Genomic DNA, 19,176 nt, shown 5'->3' with positions numbered 1-19,176 from the left:
TTCCTTCCTTCCTTCCTTCCTTCCTTCCTTCCTTCCTTCCTTCCTTCTTCCTTTTCTTCATCCATCTCTTCCTCCTTTCTCTCTTTCCTCCTTTCTGTCCTCTTTCCTTCCATTTTTAATTCCATCCCTCTTTCTTTCTCTTCTACTCCCTCTCATGAAAATCATAGCTCTTGGCTGTAACTATGAATCAGGCCAACAAGATGTCAGTAGGACAAAGAACTAAAAGAAGCAAAAAGAGATAATAATCAGCTCTCCTCTTTGACAAATCAGAAAATGTCCTGGCAACTAGAAAGGGTGAGGAAAAGCTGTTGCCAGATGTAACTACTCAAGTAGTCTTGTTCTGTTATCATCACAAGTAGTCTTACTCCGTTATCATCAAAAGAGTCAGACAATTTTACCATTAGCATAAGACATATTAAAATAAGAGGGGAAAAAAGCAGTGCTAACATGACGCTATCTGATTAGTGCTTTCTCATGGACCTTGGCTTGTGGCCTCAAATGATAACAGATCCAACTGCTCCAAAATTATTCTACCTGGGGATCTGATGTTTGAAAAACTACAGAAACTATGAAATTTGAATGATCTGCTTTGTAAATGTTTGCAACTAAGTTAGGCCATTAGAACAAAAACATACATTGACAAAATAACAACATTGAATGCATACCATCATTATTGGGGGGGGGACTTAAGTTTATCAGAAATGTAGAATTTCAGAATAAAAAGAACACATTTTCTTTCAAGAGTCATGAGATTATATATGAGGGATGGGTTAATAGGAGAATTGAGAAGGCTTACAGATTTGAATTAGTCCTTTATAAAATGATTGTGGGAACCTGAAATATGTACACAGAAACTCAGGGATACAAAAACACAAATATGTCCTCCATAATTTTTCCAGATGCACAAAGAAACTACCTAATATAAATACGATATTCAATCTCAGATTTCAGGAGATCCTATGCAGTTTTAATATCTGACCTGCCCTGAAACTGTATACAAACAACAAACTATACAAAGAAACAAGAGGGTGAGGAGAAAATAAAGACATACAGTGACATCAAAAAATGTAACCAAACAAACAACTAAAAAAATCAGTGAAGAATTACCCAACTCAGTGGGGAAAAAAAATCATTTGATCTTATCCCCCCATTCCCTATCATACAAATCAAGCATCTTTTTTAATTTTTTTAGTGATTTGATGAGATGTTATGATCATAAGAAGACTTGTTTTTTTTTTTCTTTTTTTTTGTCTAAAGGGCTTTATGAGTCTCCTGGAATCATTCTTTTTTTTAGAAAATTAGTTATGCAAAGACTTCTTCAAATATATCTGGAAGCCAGTGAGGCAAGAAGAAAAGAAAAGAAAGGATCTAAAGGAAAACAAGGATAAAGGAAAAAAAATTTATATTGTCCCTTTAAGTTTGCAAACCATTTTATATGTTATTTAATTTTACTTACCTGTGAGGTAGTGTAATGTAATGCCAAGGAAAGGCAACTTCCCAAGGTTAAGAATACCAGCATAGGTGCTCTCCATTTTATTCAGTGACCAACCAAGAACAGAGAAGATTAAAACATGACATCATTCAAAATACAGCATTTACTAAGTGTGATTAAATAATCTCCAAGTACTACCCCACCCCAGGATCTTCCAATCATTCAATCAATTACAAAGTCCCTGTTCTAAATACTACTCCACCCCTAGGCTATACCTTAATTAAGTCCACCACAAAACCCCTCTTCTCAAATGGAGATTAGTTTCCAAACATAGGTAAAGTACCTTCATTTGTCAATCGCAGAGCACAATAAGGTCAAAAGTTCCCCACCCCTGGATCACAATCGAATCTACCCCAGAGTTACATCAAGTTTAAACACAGCACTTAATACCCAAATGGAGGTCTTTTTTTCATCTTGACATGAGGCAAGTTCTCAGCAATCTTAGTTCCTGGGGAGACAAGGCTTAGCAAGGCCATAAGATACATTGCCAGTCCCTTCATGAATTTATCCTCTGTCTGTAGAACAGTCCTAGACCCCCTGAACACATTAGCAAAGCCCTCTCCCAGGATTTCTGTAAACATACAACAAGAAAATCCTTCTTCAGGGCTTCTGAACCAACAGAAAGGCTCCCAGACCCCTGCAACAACAGCACTGTCCTTCACCAGTGGACAGTATTCACTCTGTCTGCAGGACAGTCTCCAGACCCCTGCAACAACAGCACTGTCCCTCACCAGTGGACAGTATTCACTCTCTGTCTGCAGGACAGTCTCAGGGCTTCTTAGCCAACAGCCAGGTTCCAGGACTTCTTCAACAAAAGGACTGTCTTTCACCAGTGGACAAATCTGGCGAAACAACATCAAAACAGACAAACAAAGTACCAGCAAAACAGCCATGTCTCCTCAGTCCTTGGCAGCTCAGGGGGCAGGTCTCAAAAGTCCAGGGCAATTCAAAGCGGCCACCAGCAATTCTCTCAGTCTCTCTCTCCACGAGGTGCTGCTTCCAAAAAGATCTTCTGCCTCTCTCTAGTGTCTCTCCAAATCTACCTCACCAGCTCCTCCCAGTTCAGGACTTTCTTTTCACATCAACAAGCCCATCCCACAGGTGGGATTAACAAACTCTGGGTTTTAACACAATCAATTTGAAAACCAAGCCAATACAGGGGAATCTTTAATTGCCATTACTATCACAGGTAGGTATTATTGGAATTGGTTAGTCCCTTGTGATTGGATAGGGAAACTGAGGTCAAAAGTGCTTAAGTGAAGTTCAGGGTCATGGTTGGTAATTATCAGGTATGGTATTTGAGTATCTCTTCTGTCTCAAAAAAATATAGGAGTTAGACCATAAGATAATGAGAGCAAAGCTATGTTTTTGAACATGGCAATATGGATAAATATTCAAAATCTCTTTTTGAGTTCAACTAGTGATATTAAAAAATAGACCTAAAGCCCTTTCCAGTGTTGTTCTTTTAGGAGAGTAGGTAAAGAACAATGTTCAAGGGAAGAAAGTAAAATTAAATTTATGTTTAAATAAGACCAGTAGCTTCCCTTATGTCATAAATGATTATTGGATTGCATAAGGACAGTGTGCTCTTTTTGTATATAACAATTAAGATATTGAGCAGAGGAGGAATGCCCTTTCACCTCTTGAGGGTGTCATTCAAGAAAAAAATGAGCAGCGACACATATTAGCTATGTAATGGAAGACTTTAATTATTGAACATTGAGATGATTGGTCTTTATTCTAAATATTATGACCCCTTTGGTGAAAACTATGTGGCCATTATAATGAAAAGTTGTTGAGAATACTATATTATGATTTTCTATGATAAGTTGAAACACTGAGAATGCTGTACCTTGATTTGCTGAGAATGTTTTGCTCTAATTTATTGCTGAATAGAGTGTTCACTATACTATGTAATCAGAATCTTTTTTTTAATCAAATGCTTTATTAACTTCAAGTTTATAACATTCATTTCTGCATGATTTGGAGTTACAAATTTTCTCCCCATTATCCCCTACTGCCCATGCCAAAAACAGCAATCCCAGTAGATATCCCCTCCTTCTATCTATTCTCTCCCATATCTTCTCCCATACCCCCTCTGACTTTCAAGTAGGGCATGACGAATCTCTATGCCCCATTGCATGTATATCTTATTTCCCAGTTATATGTAAAATAATATTAACAATATATATTAAAGTTTTAAGATCAAATATTATATACATATACATATATAACATTTGATTTTAAAACTTTGAATTCCTGATTCATTCCCTTCCTCCCTTGTCAACCACCCTTACTAGGAAGATAAGCAGTCCAATATTGGTTGTACATGTGTACCTATGCAAAATATTTCCATAGAAGATATATTATAAAACACTGTCTATATTTCCCTTTCCCCTATCTCACTTCCCACTTATTCTACTCTACTTTGATGTTGTCCCTCTTCAAAAGTGGGTGCTTCCAACTCCCCCACACAGCATGCCCTCCCTTCCATAACCTGTCCTCTCATCCCCTTTCACCCTACTCTCCTGTAGGATGAGATGCCCAATTTAGTGTATATGTCATAACCTCTTTAAGGCAAAGTCTATGAGAATAAGTTTGCCTCATTCTCTTTTTCCTTCCTGTTCTTCAACTCCATTTTAACAATTTTCCCTTACCTCTTCCATATGAGATAGTATACCCCATTCTTTCTCACCCCATCTCTGTTCATTATATTCCTCTCTCACCTCTCAATTTCATGTTTTAAGTACCATCACTTTCTATTAAATTGGTCCTGTTCACTCGATCTATGTATACCTGTACACATATACACACACTCACATATGTATTCATAGGCCCACAAATCCATATATATATATATATATATATGTGTGTGTGTGTGTGTGTGTGTGTGTGTACATATACACATATGTGTGTGTGTACTCCCTTCACATTTTCTCATACTGAGAAATATTTCATAAGTTACAATGATCAGTTTTCCATGTAGGAATGTAAATAATTTGAATTTGATAAGTTCCTTGTGATTTAGTTTTCCCTGTTTATCTTCTCATGCTTCTCTTGCTTCTTGTAACTGAATGTCAAATTTTCTTTTCAACTCTGGTTTTTTCATCAAGAATGCTTGAAAGTCCTCTATTCCCCTGAATGCCCATATTTTCCCCTGAATCATGATACTCAGTTTTGCTGGGTAGGTGATTGTTGGTTTTAATCCCAGCTCCTTTGACCTCTGAAATACATTATTCCAAGCCGTGCAAACCCTCAGTGTAGAAACTACCAGATCCTGTGTTATTCTGATAGTGTTTCCACAGTATTCAAATTGTTTCTTCCTGGCTGCTTGTAATATTTTCTCCTTGATCTGTGAATTCCAGAACCTAGCTGTGATATTCCTAGGAATTTTCTTTTTTGGAATCTTTTCCAGGAGGTGATCAGTGGATTCTTTCAACCTCTATTTTGTCCTCTTATTATAAAACATCAGGGCAATTTTCCTTTAGAATTTCTTGAAGTATTATTTCTAAGTTATTTTTTTGAACCTGGCTTTCAGGTAGTCCAATAATTTTTAAATTATCCCTCCTGGACATATTTTCCAGATCAGTCTTTATCCTAAAATGATATTTCACATTGCCTTCTTTTTTTTCATTTCTTTGGATCTGTTTAATAGTGTCTTGATTGCTCATGAAGTCACTAGCTTCCATTTCCACCAATCTAATTCTGAAGAAATGATTCTCTACAATGAGCTTTTGAGATTCTTTTTTCCATTTGGCAAATTCAGCTTTTTAAGGCATTCTTCTCCACATTGTCATTTTGAGGATCTTTTGCCATTTGAATTAGTCTATTCATTAAGGTATTTTTTTCTTCAGTCTGGTTGTTGACTGTCAATTCATAGTTTTCTTCAACATTCTCATTTCTTTTCCCAATTTTTCCTCCACTTCTCTCATTTGGCTTTCAAAATCCTTCTTAAGTTCCTCTATGGCCTGTAACCAACTCATATTTTTCTTGGAAGCTTTTGGTGCTGGAGTTATGACTTAGCTGTCTTCCTCCTGTTCCATGATTTGATCCTTTTTGTCCCCAAAAATAGGAGTATAAAGTTGGATTACTCTGCTTGCTTTGCTTCCTTTTCCTACTCAAGTTGACACTCAACTACTTGACTTTTGGGGTTTTTCGACAATAGAATAATGCTACCAGACAGGGGAGATTTGTCCCAATTCTTGGGGTTTTCTCAGCTGCTGAAGTTGTTAGTTGGGTGCCCTCTCTGAAATCTCCACACATTCTGTCACACTGCTTACACACCCCAGGACCTCTACCATAGACAGCAATCCAGATCTAAGCAGGTTAAAGCAAGAACAATTACCCCTCAGACTGATTGTTTCATCCCCCCTACAATCTGCAGGCCAGGAGCTGAAGCTGCCACGTGGCAGTGGCTGCATGGACCCCACACCTCAGCCATGTCTCACACAGGTACCCAAAGCTGGACCACACTGTGATTTCCCATGTCCCAAAATCCACACTGCACTGACCTCTCACTTTGTCCTTAGTATCTTTGGGTTGAAAATTCTGGAAACCACCACAACTGCTGGTTATCTGAAGTCCCTCCAGCCAGTGGCTATTCAGGCTGACCTGTGGCTAAAATCTATGGCTCATGCAGGGCTGGGCTATGCTCCCAGTGCTGTGCTGGCCACTCCCTGGCAGCCTGCTAGGCTGCCCTCAGCAGGAGGTTAGCTTCTCTGTGTCATTTTTTGGGTTTTGTAACTCCAAAGTTTGTTCAGAATCACCTTTAACATGAATTGGAGGAGGGGGGAGCTGGAGCCGTGCAGTAGTTCTCTTTCTACTTCTCCATCTTGGTTCTGCCCCCTGCAATCAGAATGTTAAAAGCTATTAACAATACTGTTGTTCTGGAAAGCTGCTCATTCATGGCATTATAAAGCTATGGTGACTTTCCATAAATTTGGGCCCACAAATGACAAAGCCAGCAAAGAAGGTCACTGTAAAAAACTGTGTTAGACCTTGGTGAGAGAAATGCACTGTCCTGCCTCAGCCCTTGGCAATAGAGGTGGATTTGGTAGCAAGAGCAGCAACCACTGCTTTCAGGTTTCTGGGCACACAGACAGTAGTGGATTGAGTGACTGCTCACAGGAGAATAACAGGGATCTCTTTGCTGGCACTGAGACAGGATTCTCTTGCTTTTGCCTGCTTAGATTTGGGTCGCAGTCCTGGATGATAATCTAGGAGTGAGGAGGAGCACTTGTGTGCAGAGCTTGTGGCTGCAGTGGAGAGGGAACCCTCCTCACAGAGCCATATGAGAACAGAGTACTTGTAACTCACAGACCAGAGCACAGGCCAGGAAAGGACTAAACCCCTCTCCTTGGATCATACCCTCTTCAAGGAGCTGAAAATTTAAAGGACCCTAGAAGTATCTCTGAAAAGAGCTACACACACACACACACACACAAAACAAACTTGAAGCTTGGGAAAGAACCCCCACACCCACCAGAATACTACCCTGACAAAATGGTAGAAAGTCAAGTACTTGACTGGAATATGAGAAAATTCTGAAGAAAAAATAAAAAACCTCAGACTATAGAATTTTACTTTGGTGACAAAAAAAGTCAAAACACACAACCAGAAGACAACAAAATCAATGATCCTACAGCAAAAGCCTCAAAGAAAAATAGGAATTGATAGCAGGCCATGGAAGAATTCAAAAAGCATTTTCAAAATCAATTAACATAAGTAGAGGAAAAATGGGAATAAAATGAGAGTCATGCAAAACAATTATGAAAAAGGCATGAACAGCTTTGTGAAGGAGACCAAAAAATACCGAAGAAAATAACACTTTAAAAATAGACCACCTGGTGTGGCTAGTTGGCATAGTGAATAGAGCACTGGCCCTGGAGTCAGGAGGACCTGAGTTCAAATCCAACCTCAGACACTTAACACAAAAACTAGCTGCGTGACCTCGGGCAAGTCACTTAACCTCAATTGCCCTACAAAAAGCAAAAAATAATAGATTAACCCAAATCTCAAAGAGGTCCAAAAATTCAGTGAGGAGAAGAATACCTTAAAAATTAGAATTGTTCAAATGGAATAGGGGACCAAAATTTTATAGAAGAAAATAAAATCCTTAAAAATGAGAATAGAGAAAATGGAAGCTAATTACTCTACGAGAAATAAAGCTATTATAAAACAGGTACAAAAGAATGAAAAAAAAATAGAAGACCTTATGAAATATCTCATTGGAAAAACCACTGACCTGGAAAATAAATCCAGAACTACATGAAATCCATAATCAAAAAAAGACCCTAGACATTATCTTTCAAAATAAATACCAAGGAAATATCAAGAATAACCTGCCTGATATTCTAGAACCAGAGGGGGAAATAGCAATTGAAATAAATTCACAAATTACCACTTGAAAGAGATTCCAGAAAGAAAACTCATGGAAATATTCTAACTAAATCCCATAGCTCCCAGATAAATAAGAAAATATTGCAAGCAGCTAGAAAGTAACAATTCAAGTATTGTGGAAACATAATCAGTATGACACAAGATCTCCCAGATTCTACATTAATATATGTAGCATTTATAATATGATATCCCAGAAGTGAGAGGACCTAGGATTACAACCAAGAATCACCTACTCACCAAAACTGAGTATAATGCATCAGTGGAAAAAATGAATATTCAATGAAATAAAGGACTTTCAAGCATTCTTGATGAAAAGACCAGAGCTGAATAGAACTTTTAACTTTCAAATGCAAAAATCAAGAGAGTCATCAAAAGGTAAACAGGAAAGAAAAATCATAAGAGACTTATTAATGCTGAACTGTTTACATTCCTATAGGGAAAGATGTTATTTGTAAGTCATAAAACCTCTCTTAGTGATAGGGTGGTTGGAGGGTATATATTTGGGAGAAGGAGAAAAGGAGAGATAAAATGGGGTAAATTATCTCACATGAAAGAGGCAAGAAAAACTTGCGCAGTCATAGGGAAGATAGGGGAGGTAAGAGGGAATGAGTGAACTCTCATAGGATTTGACTTAAGGAGAGAATAGCACACATACTCAATTGGGTTTCTTGCCCTAAAATAAAGTAGTATGGAAGGGTATAAGAATGGGGAAATATTATAGAAGGAAGGGAAAATTGGGGCAGGGGGGCAGCAGTACATGTAACCTACAGAAAAAAATTGACCATATAATATTAGGGCATAAAAAGTCATTATCAAATACAAAGAGGCAGAAATATTAAAGGCATCTATTTCAGTTCATAATGAAATAAATTAGATGTAATAAAGAGTCACTCAAATAGAGGCTAAAAATAATTAGAAACAAATCTAATCCTAAGAAATGAGTGGAACAAATAGCACATCATAGAAAAAATCAATAACTACGTCCAAGAGAATAACATTAATTGGCATATCAAAAGTTATGGGATGCAGTCAAAACACTTCTTATGAGAGATTTTATATCTCTAACTGCTTACATGAATAAAATAAACAATGAACAGATCAATGAACTAGGTATGCAACTAAAAAGCTAGAAAAATAACAAATTCAAAATCCCCAATTAAATACCAAATTAAAAATTGTAAAAATCAAAGAAGTTAATAAAATTTAAAGTAAGAAGTCTATTCAACTAATAACTAAACTAAGAGCTGGTTTATGGGGAAAAAACAATAAAAATAATAAACCTTTAATTAATTTAACTTAATAAAGAGAACATGTAGGACGACTAATCTATGCCCTACCTCAAAATGGGGGTTCTGCAAACAATACATCAGTGGGAGAAAGGGGACACAGCAGTGGAAGGAGAAGGTTGTATAAGCATGTCTGGAGCCCACTCTTGTAGCATAATAATAACCCCCTGCATACCTTAACAATCCTCCATGTTACACAAGTATTCATTTAAGAGAACCAGGAGCCCATACAACTATAGTATTATATTCCTGTATTGAATCTTAAAATGGTAACACGGTGACTCCTACTGATATACACCATATTCTGCCCCATCAAGCTCTCTGTTGACAAGCAATTACTTCTTATGAAGCTGATGTTGCCTACCCTGAATTTAATTAAAACCTATTTCGATTTCTTTCTCCAAACAATCTTCTCATCCAAAAGTTCCATTTCTTCTTTTACTGACAGCCAGCTTCCACACACTACAATTATGAAGATGATGATGGTAATGACAAATAACACTGACATAATATTTGCTATTTGTCAGGCCTGTTCTAAGTACTTTGCAATTATCTCATTTTATCCTTACATCAATCCTAGGATGTAGGCATTATTACTATTATTATTATGGTCAATATTACTATTATTATTATTCCTAGTTTAAAGATAAGTAAAGTGAAGAAACCAGAACTTAAATGACTTGCCCAGAGTTACACAGTGAGTATTAAAGACTGGATTTGAATTCAGGTCTTCCTGACTACATGACTATTTCTTCATCTGCTGTGCCAATGAACTTTCCACAAACCAGACTCTGCAATGATTACTTCTCAGATCCTACTTTCCTCTTGAAGTCACTGTACTGTCCTGAGTATAAAAAGTCAACTCTTTATCACTCCTGCCTAAACTGGAATTTTTCCTACTCTGCATGTCATCTTAGAGGCTGAGCCACCAGTAAGTAGTGTGTATGTTGAGAAAGTCCAAAATACAAGATCCTGATTGGCCACTCCTATTGGACATCCTAAATGAAAATCTCTGATTACTTCAAGGAGACTTTGGTAAGAGAAGATTATACTGGGAAGATGCTGGAGTAGATCAGATAATTCCAAACTCTCAAGATTTTCCGCCATTGAAAAGTTAAAATAGCACTTTAGGATGAACAAAGTATGAGAGGAGATAAATAAGAATAGGGGCACAACCAGGGTCTTCCTTGGGCAATTTGAGATCAGGATAAAAATCCCAGGAAAAGGTTTTCTCCCTGTGAAAGAGAGTTTGGAAACCTGGAAATTTCATAGGAAGCACTGTAAATCTAGAGTACAGCTGGACTAATAGTCAAAGTTGTTGATAGATTTGTTTATTCCATGTTTCCCACCAAATGCTGTCTTTAAAGCAGAAGCTATATTTGAGGTTCTGTTCTAGGATTTGGAATTTATTCCAGTTTATAAAAGAATCCATTTAGTGAAGATTAGTATTAAATAAAGTTGAGAAAGTTGTCTAGGTGAGGGGAAAATGTCTCTACCAAAAATTTATACAAATGAATATTTTAGGCAGAAATTCTCCCTTTAGATTAATTATGCAGATCATTTGATCAGAAGCAAATGTCTTCTCTCTACCCAGATCTTGATTTTTAAGTTACTTTGGTCCATGTGGAGTTAGTGAAGTTTTTTTTTTCAAATAAAAAACATTAAAAAATAACATTTGACTTAGAAGCAAAAATTGTGGCTCTCACTTTGCTCCTTTTGGATATAACGTTCTAATACAGAGAAGATTTTACTTGCTCTAAAATATCAAAGGACATCTTTAGGTTAGAAGAAATTCATCCTAATTATGTAATTTCTTAAAGATAGGACACATTTTCAAATTACCTATGTAAATTAAAATTAAATTTAATAACAACCACCAGATTTCTTAAGGAAACTGCTAATAAAAAAGATATTTAAAATTATTTTGTTATTGTTGCTCTTAAAAGGAGAAAAAATGTTCAGCAAATTAAAAACATCAGTCCTTTAACAGAAAATTTTGGAAAGAATGTTACTGAGTCTTAAGAGATTAAAACACATGCTATTTTGTAGACACACTGATTTTGTTTATATTCCTACACACACACTCACACACACATACCCACCAATCAATATAACTACTGCAAATCCTGTACAAAAATGCTTTAAAGTTTTTGTATAACCATAGTCTTAAAAAGTTATGATTCTTTTAAAGTTTGGCATTAACTGAAGGTAGTTCAAACAAGTGCACGGATATATATGTTTTCAGAGTTATCCGGGAAAATGATTTGATCCTATTCATTCTTTCAATACAAATTCAAAGGCTTAAGGATTAATTTAAAGAAATATAGTGTATTAAAAGAATATGTATGCTTAAAAGCATCAGGCCAGTCTTTCTTCCCCACCTCACTGCCATTTTACTATAAAGCACATATAAAAAAAACATATTTGGTATTTTTTTCTATTTCAAAAATATGTATTATTTTCATTTGTGAAAAAAGTGAGACCCCAAACATCTTTAAGAATTTTTCAAAATTATTTTCTACAACTATACAAGTTCTTGCCATATATATCAGAAATCAAATTAGACAAATAATGTTGTGCTCTTAATAAGGATTACTCAATGTTTTTAAATGTCATAGAGAATGACATTTAGTTTTAGCCCTCTCTTTACCAAACAACTTGTCTAAAAAAATCCCTTTCAGTACCTACCCCTTTAACAAGAAGCTTTACCATGCAAACCACATATAAAAGTCATTAAACTTAATAGGCTCATTGCTTTTAAACAAAGCCATATGGTATACTTAGCCTGCAAATTCCAATTGAAGTAAATGAGATTTTCTTTTTTTTTTTTTTCTGTAGAAAACACTTTGGGAAATCTAGCTTTTCAAGAAAAATATATGTCCAACTCAATGCTTTTAGCTCAACAGAAACATCACTGAATACCTTATTCTTATAGTCTCATGAATATTTGAATAAAATAACAAAACTGCTCCCTGCCATGAAAAGTAACTTTAAGATTAATAATAAAGGTATATAGTGTACTTCAAAGTATCTTTTCATGTCCCCTCTGATTTCTTTGTAGATTTTGTCACAGAAACTTTAGCTGTATCATAGACTAAATGGGAAATATATAAGTGCCATAAAAATGATGTTTTTTAAATTGTCAAAATGATAGTCTCATATAAGTATAGGAAAGTAAAGTTTAATGTAGGCATATCTGATTTATTGAAATCTATACGAATAAGGCAGTGTGGTATAATGGAAAATTTCCTTGATATGCTGTCAAAAGATATGATATAGATGCTCACATTTAATATTTATTGTTGTATAACTTGAGACAGGACCCCTACCTTCAAAGAACTTTCTCATCTTTGAAATTTTGGGGAAATTGATGTTTGTAATATTTATCTTATGATGCGAAAAAAATGGATTTTTTTAGTTTGGCTATATAATTATAAGCTATACTTACGATTGTAAGTTTTACTATTTTTTATTTCGTATTCTACAGGAATATTATGTTCATCAAATGTTATCATGAAAGAAAATAATTTTATAAATATAAACTAATTCAGTTATAGACAAGGGCATAAAACTTTCATTTTTACCAATTAGATCCTAAATGTACTAAAGGATATGACTATTTGAAGGAAAACTGTAGAATCTTTTAGTAAAGTGGCTAATTGTTTAGTAAATCAAATAATCAGTCTTTTATGTTTTGTTTTCCAATGCTAAATTTTATACCTTTTTCTCAATTTAACGAAGATGCACTTATATCAATGAAAATTAAATTGTATGAAATGACAATCTCCATTTATGACAAACTCTACTCTCACATAGAAGATTCATAACTTTAACATTTTTTATATCATAAATATTGTAAGCCTGTTTCTTACCATGAAGTATAATATTCAATAAGAAAAAAAGATAAATCTACATTTTCTTAGAATAAATATTTAAATAATTTTTCTGGTTTATTATGGTTAAGAATTGAATATATGTGCATACATATATACATTTTATGCTTCTGTCAAGACTAAATTGTTTAAAATAAATAAGAGCTTTTGAAAGAAATTTACCATATCTACTATGTGTGCATGTGTGTGTATTTATATGTGTGTGTGTGTGTGTGTATATATATATATATACATGTATATCTATATACATGTATATATATATATATATATATATATCTGGGTCTGTGAGTGTGTGTGTGTGTGTGTGTGTGTGTATGTTTGTGTGTGTGTAGCAGTCCTGCTGGGAAGTACTATAGCATTCTTCAAAAAGTAATTTGTCTACTAAAGTTCACCTTAATTTAATGTATTTGTAGACATAATTAGAATACTGGGTCTGTTCATTAACATTTCAAATCTCATTTAAATGTAAATTGTAATATTCTCTTTTGTGCAACAGTGGGTAGTTAAAAGTCTTTCATGAGTAATAAGTAATTTGTTCCTCATTTGCTATAAGAATGGATAAATAAATGTATAAAACATGGATAAAAGAAGTAGTTAAAAGTTACCTTTCTGCAAGGTAGATTTTAAATAGCAACATTTCCCCCATATTTTACATTTAATAATTATATCACATCATATTTCAGCACATTGACTATTATTAATTGAATTTATATATTAATAATGAAACTAAAACTACAAATTTTTTTCATAAGATGACATGATTAATTATATGTGGTTTTCTAATATTCTTTTCAAATTAACTATAAGTAAGAAAAAAGTCTGATATAGACACTTCTTCCAAATAGAATTCAAATACTTGAAAAGTCTTTAATGTTAAAATAATACAGGCAACCAATAAACTGTGTTCATAAAGAACTCACATTTCAAGATTTTTTAAATAAAGTTATAGTTTTAACCAATTTAGAAATTTTCTTGCTACTTTTTGAGAAAAAAAATAACTTACTCATCTTAAATTTCCTGTAAAGGTGTGGTGATTTCAGCAGTTTCTCAGTTACTTTCTTGGCCTCCAAAAAACCTTTATTTCCCTGGAGCCTTCTTATTAAAAGGAACTTTTCTATACCACATCAAAAAATGTTCTTCTTGATTTACTCCTTGTAGTGTCAGAAGACATACTTAGGTCATTCCTATTTTAGGAATGAATGAAGGAACACAGAGTGATTATCCTGAAAAAGGGAAAGCTATAGAGATGAAGGATGTCTTTAAATACTTGAAATTTTCCTGGGATAGAAAATATACTTTTCATTGTAGCAACAGAAAAAAATGGTGAAATTACAAGGAAGAAAGTGCAAATTCCATAGAGTCAACAATTAGAACTGTTTAAAAGCAGATTGGGTTATCTCAGCATCAGTAAAGACCATCAAGGAAGGTTAGTGATCAATCATTGAACTCTGTAGAGAAAGAAGTTGTCCTTAACCTGGGTTCTAAGAGTTCTTTGACTAGGATTCATTGCACCCCTGAATTTAGATTAGGGAAAATCAAATAATTATTTTCATGAATTTCTTATTGAAATTTAGCATTTTTTAAAAATTATGAATACAGGCAACATGCCACATTATTAGTAATGATAACAAAGTACTAGCAGTAAAAATCACATATCATAAAATATCATATACATTCAGTGCTATTTTGAATGTATTGTAGTTATTAGAAATGCTGCCAGACCACATTTGATCACTGTTTTGCTATCATGTATTAAAATAAAAGGAATTTCCTTGGTAATCTTATTTACTTTCTTTTAAGGCCTTTCTATACTCTCCAACAACCATCATCACAGATTACCCTTCCCACTTTGAAATTCATTGTGCTAAAAAGAGCTGGGAAAAAGTACAAAACCATATGACTGTATATACTGTAGTTTTTGTTTGGCCTACTAGTAAAGCAAGACAAGTCCTTTAATCCTTCAATAATTGATTTGCTAAGGCACTTATTATGGGTCCTTTAAAAAAATGACACTCATAAAATTTATGATGATTCCATATGCCCCACCTTCTCAATTGAGGACCTTGTTTCATATTTTGCTGAATATAATAAGGAGATTCATCAAGAATTTTCTCTTCTAGAAAAAAAAAACCACAACAACAACTAAAGAAACAATTAGGGGCAGCTAGGTGGTGCAGTGAATAGAGCACTGGCCCTGGAGTCAGAAGGACCTGAGTTCAAATCCGGCCTCAGACACTTAACAAAAAAAAAAAAAAACCTAGCCATGTGACCTTGGGCAAGTCACTTAACCCCAATTGCCCTACTCCCCTTCTCCAAAAAGCAAAACAGAAGCAACAACAGCAAAAAGAATTTTCTCTTCTTCTGTATTCCCCATCTTATATGGCTCTCATCTATTTCTCTGTTTCTTCTTCTACCATTTTTTCACATAAAGTGGCTATTTTTTTTATTTTTTGCACATAATAGTATTTTATTTTTTCTAATTACATGTAAAGAGAATTTTTAAAATTCATGTTGATTTTTTAGCATTCATGTAGGCTTGTAAGTTCCAAATTTTTCTTTCCCACTTTCCCCACCTCCCCAAGACAACAATCTGATATAGGTTATAGTGGTACAATCATGTTAAACATATTTATATATGAGATGTGCTGTGAAAGAAGGATCAGAGCAAAAGGGAAAGATTAAAAAAAAACAAAAAGAAAAAAAAGTATATTTCTATCTACATACAGTCTCCATAGTTGTTTCTCTGGATAGGGATATTATTTTCCATCACAATTCTTTGAATTGTCTTGGATCATTGTATTACTGAGAAGACCTAAGTCTGTCTGGGTTGATCATCACACAATGTTGTTATTGCTGTGTACAATATTCTCCCAATTCTGCCCACCTCACTCCAAATCTATTTCCTTAAGTCTTTCCAGGTGTATTTTCTTTTTAAATCTCCCTACTCATCATTTCTTATAGAACACTAGTATTCAATTACATTCTTATACCACAACTTGTTCAACCATTCTTCAATTTACAATTCTTTGCCATCACAAAAAGAGATGCTGTAAATATTTTTGTACATGTGTTTCCCTACCCCCCCTTTTTTTTGCTTTTTGGAGGGCAATTTGTGTTAAGCAACTTGCCCAAGGTCACATGGCTAGTTTCTGCGTTAAGTGTCTGAGGCCAGATTTGAACTCAGGTCCTCCTGACTCCAGGACCTGTGCTCTATTCACTGCACCACCTAGCTGCCCCCTTTTCTTTTTTGTTTGATCTCTTTGAGATGAAAATGAAGTGACTCTTCTTACCAAAGAAAAATATAATGAAATATTTGGGAAACAAAATTATAAAAATAGAAGAAATTTTTGCAGAATAAAATAAAATAAAATAAAATTTTGCAAATAAAAATATGGGTCTGGTAGGTGGCACAGTGAATAGAGGACTGGCCCTGTAGCCAGGAGGACCTGAGTTCAAATCCCAGCTCAGACACTTAACACTTACTAGGCATGTGATATTTGGCAAGTCACTTAACACCAATTGCCCCTCCAAAAAAAAGAGAAAGAAAGGAATAAAAATACCCACTTAGAAGAACAAGTGTTACAAATAATCAGAAAAAAGGGGGCCAGAACAGAGGCCCAGATGAGGCCTGTTCAATGTGGTGGCAAGTTGAACTACCAACCTCAAGGGCCATAGGCAGGCTTATCACTGCAGGGCTGGGACTGGACAGAGCTGGATAAGAGTCAAATGCAAGGCCCCTGGCAGTGGCAGCAGCTACTCCTTGGACTACCAACCCACAGCCTGGAAATTTTAAAAGCTCCTATCTGGACTTCCAGGCACCAGGATGAAGAGGGAATCATGGCTGCTCCAATCCCCTCCCCCCGCCCTGACCCTGAAAACAGAGTAATTATTGCCCCAAAGAAAAACTTTAAACAGTACAGGCTTGGGAACCCTAGAGGAAGAGCATGGCTAAGGCCCTGCCTTAAATGGGTAAAAACAGACTGGAAAGAGAAAGACTCTAGAATCCTACTATTGTTAGTGGGAGGAACCAAATTCAGTGGGAGACAGCATTCACTCCACACGCACAGCTGAAGCCTCAACAGGAAACTGGTTTCAAGCACAGAAAGCATTCTTAGATGAGCTCAAAAAGAATTTTGAAAACCAAAATAGAGAGATAGAAGATAAAATTAATAATTCTTTTAAAATCAAAACTGCAAAATTAGAAAAAAACATTAAATGAAGAAAACAGCTCCTTAAAAAGAAAAAAATGTATGATATGGAAAAGGATCTTGAAAAACTAACCAAGGAAAATAATTCACTAAAAACTAGAATCAACCAATTGAAGTGAATAACTCTATGAGTAACCAAGAATCAGTTAAACCAAACATCAAGACTGAAAAATTAGAAAAAGAGGTAAAATATCTGATTGGAAAAATCACTGACCTGGAAAACAGATCTTGGAGAGATAATCTGATAGAGAGATGATAGACCTACCAGAAAATTATGATGAAAATATGAGATTGAACAACATTTTCCAAGAGCTCATCAAGGAAAACTTCCCTGAGATATAAGAACCAGAGGGTAAAATAGAAATTTAAAAGTCTGTGAAATGTTGTAGCCAAACTCCAGAACTATCAGGTAAAGGATAAAATATTACAAGCAGCCCGAAGGAAACAATTCATATATCTCAAAACCACAGTGAGGATCTCACAGGATCTGGCATCTTCTACACTGAAGAATGGAGAAACTGGAATATGATTTTTCACAAGGCAAAAGAAATCAGGCTACAACCAAGGATCACCTCTCCAGCGAAACTGAACATATTCTTTCAAGTAAGGAGATGGTCATTCAATGATCTGTTGGATTTCCACACCTTCATGATGAAAAAGTCAGAGCTCAATGGAAAATTAAACCTCCAATTACAAGAAACAAGAGAGTCAAAGAAAGAAAAGAGTAGCAATTTGACTTCCTATTTCCCTGGAGTGGCTCATATAAACTGATGCTGAGTGAGAAGAGCAGAACCAGGGGAAATTTGTACACAATTACAGATGCAACATATGTGTGATGACCAACTTTGATAGACTGGACTCTTTTCAGCAATGCAGAGTTATAAGTCAACTCCAAAAGACTCATGATGGGGAGAGATGTTTACATCCAGAGAAAGAACTAGAAAGAACAGAGTTTGAATCCATATTGAAGCAAACTACCTGCTCTTTTTCTTGTTCTTCTTTGGGTTTGTTTCCTCTTTCCCATTGTTCATTTGATATAATCCTTCTTTATAACCTGACTAATGTCTAATGTGAAAGTATTTGCAGATCCTTTACTTGATTATATGCAACCATGGGGTGGGGGGGGGGAGAGGAGGGAGAGAGAGAAAATTTGAAACTCAAGGAATTTTGGGACTAAATCTTGTAAACTAAAAGTAAACAAATTAATAAACAGCAAAAAAAAATCAGAAAAAATTACCATGAATATAGGATTACATGGATAATTTATTAGCTGCCAGCAATCAAGAATGAAGAAACTAAGTTATTGGAATTGGATAATTACTATATTGGCAAGATCAATACATATTATGAAGTCAAAAAAAAGAAGAAAGACATTTATAAGTTAAAACTGAGTGAAGCAAGCAAAGTTAGAGGAAGAATATACACGATTAATGCTAGTATATAAATTATGTCAACAATGAAATGTTAGAAAACTATTTCCAAATAAAATCATTCTTTTTGTTTCCTACCATCAAAGCTAAAGAATATTCTCTTTCAATTAACTGTTTTCCCATTTTATTCTCTATAAAGATTTTTTGCATGTCTGTTTAAAAATAAAATATATTGATAATTTTAATTATTATGATTTTAGTAAATTTAATTATATTTTACTATCTATGCCATTTAACTCCCTCCAAAATTAAGAGGTCATTAAAATTTAGAAAATCATGTATATAGAATTTTTTTACAAATCAGACATAAATGACAATACAATAAATAGCAAATAATCCTTGAAAAAATCAGTTACTTTAATAATATAGATGATTTAAGTAGAAAATGGATACTAGGAGGCCTCATCTTTATGTTATAGTAATTTAAATGGGTTACATGTTTTTAAATGATTTTATTATTAAAATATT

The sequence above is a fragment of the Petaurus breviceps genome, unplaced genomic scaffold (genome assembly GCF_028583685.1).
Source record: "Petaurus breviceps papuanus isolate PSGF00001 unplaced genomic scaffold, PetGlider_PUasm1.0 40, whole genome shotgun sequence".
Classification (NCBI taxonomy): Eukaryota; Metazoa; Chordata; class Mammalia; order Diprotodontia; family Petauridae; genus Petaurus; species Petaurus breviceps.
The sequence above is the reverse complement of the archived record's forward strand: the minus strand, read 5'-3'. Positions refer to the sequence as shown.